The sequence below is a fragment of the Echeneis naucrates genome, chromosome 17 (assembly GCF_900963305.1).
Source record: "Echeneis naucrates chromosome 17, fEcheNa1.1, whole genome shotgun sequence".
NCBI lineage: Eukaryota > Metazoa > Chordata > Actinopteri > Carangiformes > Echeneidae > Echeneis > Echeneis naucrates.
The window spans coordinates 17,318,464-17,329,837 of NC_042527.1; positions in this window are offsets into that span (position 1 = coordinate 17,318,464).

Here is an 11,374-nt window from a genome sequence, read left to right on the forward strand (position 1 = left end):
CAAAAAAAAAAACAAAAAAAACAACAACAACAAAAAAACATCAAAATGAAAAGGAGCTCTCAACTCGGGAGAGTTTTAGATGAACTTTTTTTTATGGCAACGATATATGTTATTTTTATACGTTTTTTTTTTTTTTGTGGAGGTAGAGTAAACAGCACTGGGTGACGAGGATGACAAACCACAATGTCAAATGTGTGTGAAAAATGCTCCACACCCATTTTGTGTGTGTGTTGTAATACTTTGAGTAGCAGTGCAGGAAAAGTGGTGTAGAATTACTGCCTTTCACGATGCCATTTTATTATTCCTCTTGCAAACTTGCACAGTTTATGTGAATTTCAACTATCTTAAGCCTTTTTGGTAAACATCAGGTAGTAGTGCCATTGTCTCACTACAAAGAGCAGAGGGTGTCTTTCCAGGAGAGATGAAGATAAGTTTTCCAGCCTCTTTGGAGCAGGTGGTAATGCAGCTAATAGATATGGCTGGTGTTATTTAAAATACTTGGTTTACTTTAAAAATTTTACTTTTTTTGTCATTCCTTGGATATTGCTCACTCAAAAATCACCTGAACCCAACCAACATATTCTCCTCCATTGTCTGAGTTTGAAGTCTTTCTGGGTATCTACCAGAAATTCATTCTCAACGTGGAAATATTAGTGATGCAACAGATGTGTGGTGGTTTGTGGAGTTCATGAGGTCCTGATTACATGCATCTCATAAAAAAAAAAAAAAACTGTCCAAAATCCTTGTTCTTACACACCCTACCTCCCAAAGGAATATGTGCACATTTATTTGTTTCGACAGGGCTTTGTTCAAATTCTCATCTAAAGTTCCCATACACCTGCTGAAGGAACCCTGCTTCTCAATTATATCCAGTGTCAAATACACTCTCCAGACAGAGCTCCTGGTCCTTGTGGAGCCACTGGATTGGCAGTAGACAGAGATGATAACTCTCTTTTTTCAAAACAATGTCAAAGGTTTATATTCTCAAGCGAAATTATATCAAATTGGTTGTGTGTGTGTTTGTTCAGCGAATTAGTACAATTAATTCAGACAGTTTAATCATTTAATAATCTATCACTTTTCGACATATCATAATCTATGATGCATATTCAGTGAATAATCCAGTGCGTGACTGTTTAAAAATGTTGAGTGTGAAGTTGAATAGTGAAGTTGTTTGCACTCCATCAAATGAACCAAATTTATGTTTCTCATTAAGAGTCACAGCTGCAACAACAGTTTATAAAATCAAGTCACATGGCTGGTTCTAGGCTTCATGGCATAAAAACAAAGTCAAACGGAATTTCCCAGCAACTTTTAAGTTGAAATCTTTTTTTCACATCATGATGGAAAGAAGTCAAAAACTAAACCAAAACATAAAAAAGCTCCTTAAAAACAGCCAAACTATCCCGATACTCCAAAGGGAGGGTTGAGTGAATTGCCTCTTTTTTCACTTTGACCCTTGATCTGTAACGCAAATAAACCCAGTAGTTGTAACCTGAAAACACCAAAGGGTGGCGATATAGCATAACTAATTAAGTACCTACTGTCCAGCTCATTAGATAATGAAGCTCACTGGTCATTCAAAAAATACTTTATTTGAGTACAACTGTTGAAGCTTCAAAAATAAAAACTATGCAGCATAACAGACACTGTATTTAAATCTTCCAGGATGGTTTTTAATCACATACTCAGCTATCATTAAAAGAAAAGATGTATAAATAATCTAAATAATTATTGAGAGGCATTATAAGTGTGAGTGCAATTTCAGTATGACAAGTGTTTGAACATGAGTTCTTGGCAAACTTTGAAAGTCAATACATAAATATTTGAGCATAACCATATGATAGCTTTATGGGTGCAATATGCACACATAGAACAGACTTATTGTGTTTACACACCAGCGCACCAGAATGTGTCTCTGTTGTCAGTAGCATAGAGGGCTAATCCTTATGGAGTGAGATATAAACTCTTCAGAGATACAACAAAAGAGTACAACATTGAAATCTCCTTTAAATTAGTTCAGGTAGTTTGAAGTTGTAAGAGGAGGCTTATCATCTGTGCTGCATACAGCACATGCAAGACACAAACTTCAAGATGTATACAAGAAGGAATATGAAGTGTTCAGTTCAAAGGAGCCAGCCACTTCTCTGGGCTTCTGCTGTTGGTTGTCACTCAGTTGTAGCTTCTCTCTCCTAGCTTTCCTCAGATGTTTGTGGCCTGTCCTCGATTTTCTCAGTTCATATCCGCTGCAGTTGAGGAAGAGCGGCCGATATTTTCAGCTTTTGTTAGCTTTTTCTCTGGCTGCATCTGATGGCAGATGGACGATTAAGAACAGGAACAGCTGTGGATGTCAGAGCAGCAGCAGCAGAGGGGACAGCAGCTGGAGCAGAGGAATAGGTGTTGGCAGGAGCAAGAGCAGAGCTGGAGGGGGCAGCAGCAGCATCAGCTGGAGGTTAGTCTGGAAGGGAATTCGGGGTATTAATGAATTCTTTAGCCAGTCAGCAAAAGGCATTTCTCAGCCCAATCTTCTCTGACACCTCTTAAAATGCCTCATCTCCCACACAGCCACACGAGGAGTTCTAACAAATTAAAAAAACATGGGTCCATGTTTTAGTCTGTTTGTGCAGTCCCGGTTAAAGGATTTATGAAGCTAAATGGATGCATATAGGCAGAGAAGCTCAGTGAAGGTGCTTGCATGCAGGTGGGTTGAAAAAACAAAACACAGAAGCAGAGGGAAGAGGGAATCTAAACACTGGTAAAACCCCAATAGCTAGTAACAAATATTGAGGAAAAAGCAAAGAACAGAAGAACTGCAAAGAATGAAGGCTCCACAGAAACTTCAATATCGTAGAGAAGATAACAAGACAGAAGTGGAACAAATTAGGGTGAAGCAGCTATTTACAGACACGGGAAAGAGGAATTAGAGATGAATAAAACACCCGAGGAAAGCAATTACAAAACACAACAGGATAGTCACACGGGGGTCAAGTTAAGTGATTGCACATGATGTGATAGTGGTGCAAATGGTATTTGCTGCTTTTCCTGTAGCGTTTTTCTGTAGAGGTGGGAAAAGGCTTTAGGCTCCATACCCATCATTCACAATTTATTTCACAATGTTAGTCCAAACCCCAAAGGCAAAGTTTATCCAAGCATATAAGGGGCAACATTGAAGCTTCAGCTGTATTCAATTATATATTACAGCCATGAAAATCTCTACAGCAGAGTCCAGGACTGTTGAGAAAACTAAAAAAAAAGTGTGAGAAAAAAACTGATAGGTATATCAAACGTAGACAAACACAGAGATCAACTTTTAGCACTCGTACTATATTCATAAATAAATATGTAACATTTTCTAATTTGATTTGTAAATAATATATATATATCTTATAATTTAATGACTAACACAACAGGGAAGGTTGGGTTATTTCCATGGCCCTCCCAACAGCCCCGCCGATTGGCTGTCCCACATACGATGGGCGCTTTTATTGGACGTCACAGGCGCGTCGCCCCGCCCCCGTGACGCTGTAATTGGACGTCCTTTCCTTCCGCCACCGATCAACACAAACAACGAACAAAACGCCGGAGCCCCTTTTCTTTCTTTCTTTCTTTTTTTCTGACGGTAAAGTTAAAGTATTTGTTGCATTTTTTTATTCCCTTTTTTAAGTAGCAATTTTCTCATGTGGAAAACCTATTATTTTGACCAACGGCAGTCGCGCCATAATGACGTAGTAACTTTACCACGTTTTCTCCCATTTAAAGTTCCCAAAGTCTGCATTAAACTCAATAAACGGGCAGATTGTCCAAATCTGCATTGCCATGCTTCTTCAGTCATTTGAACTCTTTTTTTTTGTTCTCTTACTAAAATAGCTTTGACATATTTACTTCGCCTTAAATTGTGAAATAAATGTGACGATGTTTAGTGTCTGCTGTAGGAATAGTTTAATTCTATAAATATGTGGATTTAGTTTGGGCCTATTTATCATGACAGCTTAACATCAATAGCACGGTAATAATTTTGTCTTCAGTTTTAAAAACAGGTAATGGTGATGTTTTTCAAAGTGCAGAATTTGCAGGACAGTGAAGTGACTGAGATCCGGACCACTGCAGTGTAAATGTTAAACGATGGCGCCTGCACAAATGTTGACCAGATGTGAGAGATCCAACCAGAAAAGGCAGAAGAAGGGATGAAAAAACACAGGAGGTGGGGTGGAAGAGGGAGGTGAAAGGAAGAAGAGGGTGGGGTGAGGTGTAGGACTGTAGAAGAGACGAGGACAACATTTAGTTGGATGTCTATACATTTCCCATGTCCTCTAATGGCTGCTCTTTGAGTGTGTGTAAATAAACAGCCTTCCTTTCATCTCTGGTTTTGTTTGTAAGAGGTGTGCTCGTTCACACCTTTTGTTGGTGACGCTCAAGAACATTTGCTGAACACTGATGTTAAACAGCATCTGAACTTTCTACACGCCCCTTCCTTTCTCTTTGTGCCCTTTTTTTTTTAAATTTGAAAATAACAGAAGTTTTTACAGTTAAGAAAAACAACAGACTTACAGCTGTCTGAAATCCAATTAATTTTTCTAATCCTGTGTTGACCTTTGACCATAAGACACAAGACAACAGGGTGCTGGAGTCTTGGACTTATCAAGGAAGCCTGGTTCTCCTCCAGCATCCTCCAGTGCTCTTCCTCCTACAGACCGTCCAACATGACGGCTGGTGCTGCCTCTTCCTACAAGCACCAGAACCTGAGGAGGAGCAGAGGGAGCCTGTTGGGTGTCCCTTTCTGGTGTTTTCTTTGTCTTTGGCTTTCCTGTCCCTGCTGTAGGAGACATGTCCCTCTGTGGCCCACTGGCCCCCAACTACTCCCAACCTGCTGGGGGATGCAGTGCTCTTGAGCCAGGTCCCCCCCTCCCCCACAAAAACATCCCACTCCCTTGCCAAGAGCTCACATGGCTGAGGGGAATGTTTTGCAATGAGCCTTTTTTCCATTGGCAGGATTGGTGGGCTGCAGGTGAATGCACAAAGTCCTCCCGACCCCACGACCCCACTTAACCCTCACTCCGGACTTTCAGCACACATCAACACATCAGAATGAGCTTGCCTTTTTGTTTACAAGCTCCAGATATTTTAAATCTAGGTAATGACAATTTCCTCTTTTTTTTCTCTTTGATGCTTGAGAAAAACAATAATCTTCTGCTGCTGCTTTTGTCTTCAGTCATGCAATTCAACTGCAGTTCCCCACACTCACCGCCAGGTGCCAGTGCACGACCCATCTGAGTAAGAGGTGTTGTTCATAACAAGAGGAGGGGGAGGAAGGGAAAAAAATTATAACATTAATGACAAAAATTGGATTGATACACATTTATGTCATTTAACAGTTAACACGTGACAAAGCATCCTTTTCTGCTTTTTGCAAAGAAGTCCTTTAACATTAATAAAATGTGACTCAATTAAAAGTCTTTCCCCACATACGGCATTTAATCTCCAAACATAATCAAGTTCTTTTTTCACTGGAGTGTAGACGAGACCATTGGACATAAAACTGACAGACCGAGAGCTTTCATAGTAATTACATTTATACTTAATTCACTGAAATTTTTTATCTGTAATTTTATTCACTTAATCTCCACAATGTCCTAATTTATCACAGAGAACAACGGCCATTATCCTACTATTTTACTATTAGAAAACAGCAGCACTCCATGATAACTGGTATCCTTAAATAAAAATCACTTTCATTTATTCATACACCAAACTCAATACATGTTCATTTCCTCAGATGTTTTCTACAAGACTATTATGAACTGATAATATATTCCACTTTTGTTTTATCATGGTTTACCATGCAGACTGCATTATGCAATTTTTCCTCTAAAGACTGTAACACCTACCTACCTACTACTATGTGTTGTTTATCATCACCTATAACAAGTGCAGTGCCGAGTGCTAACCAAGAACACTTAAATTTGCAATGAACAACCTCCATTTTAAGGGGATGCTGTTGTATAACTAATACTCAGGCATGTGACCCAGAAAGGACAACAAGAAGGAGAATATAAAGTCCACAGCCCACTCTCACACAAGGACGTGACATTTCATACCTTTCCCAGAAAACCACTGGGCCCTTCATTTTCCTCCACAGCGCTGATCCATCTATCCTTTATCTCTGGTGCTATAACTCATGGTAATCAGTATTGAAATGACGGATTTATATCCATATTCAATTTTAATGGTTATCTTTATAAATGATGCCCTTTGTTTGAAGGAGAAAACATTAAATGTTTAAATGACACTCCGTAGTTTCCCGGGTTCAGCAAGGAAAGGGTGTAGGATTTTACAGGGATGTTTGGTCTCTCCATTAAAGAAATTGAAAGAGGTTATTGAATACACGCATCTTGCCATTTGGTTTGATGACAAATTTATATTTAAATGTCAAAAACCTTGTTGGCAAGCTACGACAAGTGTAGACAATAAAAAACAGCATTTCTCTGATAGAGAAACACACAAACACACACACACAGCTCCCTCAACGCCCAACTACACTCAGTGTACCATTCAGCCTTGAGTTTTATTAGTATCATTTCACTCTCATAGCTCAGTTGGTCCTCCCTCACCAATAAACATGAAGAATGTCTTGCTTGTGATCTAAAACTGAACAATTTCCCACATCTAAGACACTTTCGGACAGTACCTAACACCCATCAATTTCCTTCTCGTGACTGTTTTAACAGATTTTGTTTATCCTCAATGATAACCATTTAAACAGATTTGTGTTCTGAATATTTAATCGTACAGTTTCAGCATTAGAGTACACAAGGGTCACCCTGAAGGACTTTAGGAAAACAAGAACAAAATAGATTATAGTTGATCAAATAGATATACTAAGCACTCAGTGATGCATGGTTTCAATAAGTGGACTTGTGTAAAATAAAAAGGTACTCATAAAAGAAGATGTATAGAGATGGAGGACAAAATTGGTCAGGACATGAATCATAATCGCAAAAGGCCTCAGCTTCCAGCACCAAAAAGTGAATAAAACCTTTTTACCCCTGCGCCAGCAGCAATAATGTTAAGTGGTAACTAAATTATCTGCTAGCAGGCTTAAAGCTACTCGAAAGTAAAACGGTAAATTCTCTCCAACAGCTCCCCATGTCAGAGTAAAGTATTGATAAGACAAACAGAAAAACTCATTTTCTGGATGTTGACCTGTTCACTGTTCCCCCTAACCCTTAAACACCTGCGTGGGCTCTGCAAAGATGAAATAAACACAAACCTGCATGTTTACTCTGTTTTGTATCAATAATTCATTCCAAAAGCAAAAAAAACAAACAAAACCCCAAAACACACACACAAAACCCCGCTGCGACACACCCCAGTTGTGCTGATGGTTTTCATATTTAAACAGTGTACGGGTGTGTCCTGCCTGGAGACTAATTGGCGTCCAGGTGAGCACGTAGAGTGTCTTAAAGCGGTATCACTCCTCTGAGTCCAACCAGGTGTGGCTGCAAATACGCTTCATGCCTGAAAAAATGCCACTTCTGGGTGCAATCATACATAATATTAACGCAGGCAATATTTCATATATATTCATATCGCCATATCTTTAATCATGTTTGGAAACTAGGCTGTAACTAACATGATTTATAGATTATTATATGTAAAAAATAAATAAATTACCTTTGTAATTTATATCCTCATGACGCTGCACCTGCTGCGTGTCCTACATTATGACCAAGCGTGCGTTATTTTGTTTAAATGTATTTCAGTGATTGTCACTTTGACTGTTGGTTTCAAAAGCAGTGCCTTCTTGGAGTGTTAGCACGTTCTGACGGAGGTATCTGTCTGTTGTTAATGTGATCACAAGAGCGTAAAAAACAAAGAAATGTGTGAGAGGCGAGACAGCTGTATTGATTAACTGCATCCAACAACCCCTCCACAGAGACTGGGTCCCCCAGAGCCTAGATGGGAGGAGACCCGAGACGGGATCCCTGGAGATCTCCAGATCTCCACAGAAACCAGACCCCTCCAGAGACTAGAGACTAGACCGAGCCCCCCCAGAGCATAGACCGAACCAGACCAGACTACACCAGAGACTGGACCCCTAGAGATCTCCACAGTTCTCCACCAGACCCCTCCAGAGATCGCCCCCCCTCAGAGACAGGAGATCGGACCCCTCCACAGAGACCAGATGACCAGAAGAGCAGCAGGGAGACACTTATTGACCTGCTCTGCTTTACACAATCTGCTAAATGTGACGCACTATCAACAATGTGTTTCATTTTTCAACAACAATCTTGTTGCTCCACAGGGACTAGACTCCCCCTGACCCCCACCGCCCCCTGCCCCCTGTGGACCCCACCACAGCACTAGTGGATACTGGATGGCTGGGGAGTATATTAGGCCACTACAACCTAAGAGTTATTCTGGTGTTCTGTTAATTGTTCAATGGATTTAGTACATGATACTGGCACCAAGGCCTTCTACTGACAGATGTCCCTCGCTCGTCAGCGTTTGCCAAATGAATAAATGTAAATGATAATGGCCATCAGTAATAACATAATCCCCAACAGGATTTTTGCTATGACCCAAAACATACATTATCCCGTACTAACATGCAAATGTGAAAATAAAGAAGGAAAACAAGCATGTTTTTTCATATTGAGTGGTCTGATGGTGTGATGTTTAAAAGCTGCTTTTGCACGCAGGCCTTTTTTCTATACAGAAAAAGGAAACTGTCTCTCTTCTGAAGCTTTTTGTTTTCTTCTGCCTAAACCCCCCCATCAGTTTTTAACTTTACATGATGAGGTGATGCTAGAGGAGAATTTTTACAATGAAAGAATAAATGATATAATAATAATATTGGAAACACACAAAGAATTCAGTTCTCATGGTTAATCAGTGTTTGTCTTTATTTTAATATACAAAAAGATGGATGTATTCTCATCTAGTTATATTTCTAAGCATTTCAACTCACAAATAAAGTTATCATTCATACGGTTTTAGTGAAACCAACATTCACACACACACACACACACACACACACACACACACACACACCACACACAATCATGCACACACAGTTCACATGAACAGGGAAAGTCACACAATTCAGTCCAACATCCATTCACACTACAAGAAATGAACAATATGTTGACTGTAAATCAAAAAAAAAAAAAAATAAAACAGGCTTTGCTTTCACAGGATTCACACATGAAAAGGAAGAAACCTTTTACATTTGTCAAGTAAATATATACACGATAATCGATAATTTCCTTTTTTTTTTGCTTTTCATTTTTCTTTTTTTTTTTTCCTTTCCGTTTTTGAAGATGAGACTGACTCCATGTTAGTGTTACTAACGAAGTACTGCATGAGGTAACTGGTTTTTCTGTTGAGAAGAGCTGGGTGTAAGACAGCATTTGGAGGTTACCACAGATCACAGCAGCATTTTCCTACGCGATCAACGTTTGTCTGGCACAATACGTGAAAGCACCCGGCTCACGTACAGCTCACGCACACAAAAGAATGTTAATTCTTCTATTAGGACACGTCTTGGACGTGCATCCTCAGAAGAACATGATCCAGGTGTGGTGAGATGCACCTCAATGATCTGCATAGGAAAACTGCTAAGTCACAGCTGAGTTTAATGACTTGAACTATGAGATTCAAATATTGCTGTATAATAAATATTGCTGGACCCTTGGACCAAACGCATGCCACTGTTTCTATTAGTCCTAATGGGGCTGCATTACCAAAGTCAATCAATCATGTTGTTATAGACGAGTCATTGATTTCCAAACACTGAAAACACTGTTCTGTACTGATTGATGTTTTTTTTTTTTTTGTTTTTTTTTGTTTTTTTTTGTTGTTGTTGTTGTTGTTCTTCCACGTTCTTTACCAAAACTGCACAGGAGCAAGCGTTACAGACCACGGTCAAAAAGAAAAAATTTAAAAATAAAATAAAAAGAAAAAATAAAATAATAAAAAAAAAATTAAAAATAAAATAAATCACCATCTTTCCACAGCACTAATCAAAGCACAACAGATGAGCCTGTGTGTCGTCTAACGTGGCTAAACTATCACTGAACAGGTCTGAACATCACATCAGCGGGTTAATATTGAGGTAATACTGTTCAAACTGGCGTTACAAACAAGTGGACAATCACAGAAGCCACCTGCCCCCAAACCATTAGAATATTTTTTTGTTTGTTTTTTTGTTGTTTTTTTCTTTTTTTTTTGGATCATACTAAGATTTCTGATGCAAGTGCTACCCACACAGCTTCTGATTCAGAGAACTGAGACCATAATTCATAAAAAAAAAAATAAAATAAAATCAATAACAGAATCACCATTTTTATATTTATATATATATCCATTCATATCTATATATAGATACATAGGTATATATATATATATATATTTATATATATCTCATAGGGCTAACAAATATGTGGTTGTGGAACTGAGCAATCCTTTTCTGTTTATGTGAAATGAGAATTGTAATGCCCTGATTTTGTTTTTAGTGTTTTGTTGTTTTTTTTAAATAAAAGAAATCAGTGTACTGTAACTGTGTGTGCACATCTATTTACAAGAATCTGCCTCTCTTCTTTTAGGTTTGTACAGCACTAACACTGTGACAACTGGTCAGGCTCTATTTAAAGAAAGAAAAACGGAAAAAGAAAAAGAAAAAGGAAAAAACAAATCTCCGTAGACAAAAGAAGCCCAACCGGCAATAAAATATCTCAACTACCAAAACACAATAAAATACATAACTCAACTTGATATACATGTAGAAAAAGCCTGAGGTACTTGTCAGAATATCTGAGGTCAGTCTGGAGGAGTAAGCAGCTGAGGGCTTACCCAGTCAAAAAAAAAAAAAAAAAACAAAAAAAAAAACACAACCCCAAAAACAAACACAAAAACAGAATATTAGCCTCGTATAATATCATGGATAGTTATCACATGTTAGCGTTATATTAACAAAGAACACATGTACATCTACAAATCCTTGAGTATCCTGGAATAGTCACAGCAGCATAACGGACATTCAATGTATGGTATTCATGTTATGGTACAACTATGGCATTGCATTTGAGACAAAGGCAACCATTTGAGCTCTCCTTGCATGACGTACAGTGACTGAGGTATCTGAGGGGACTGGTGTCCGGCTGAGTGAACTGAACAAACACCCATGAAAATGAAAAACAGACATGTTGCTTACTCAAGTATGGCCCTTGCAAGGATAAAGCCCAAATACCTGTCCACAATTCTTACTTTAAAAACACTCTGTGTATCTCATATCATTTTGTCTTCAATTCTTGCACACACACACACACGCATGCTCATTCATATACACACACACACTCACTCACTCACACAGACA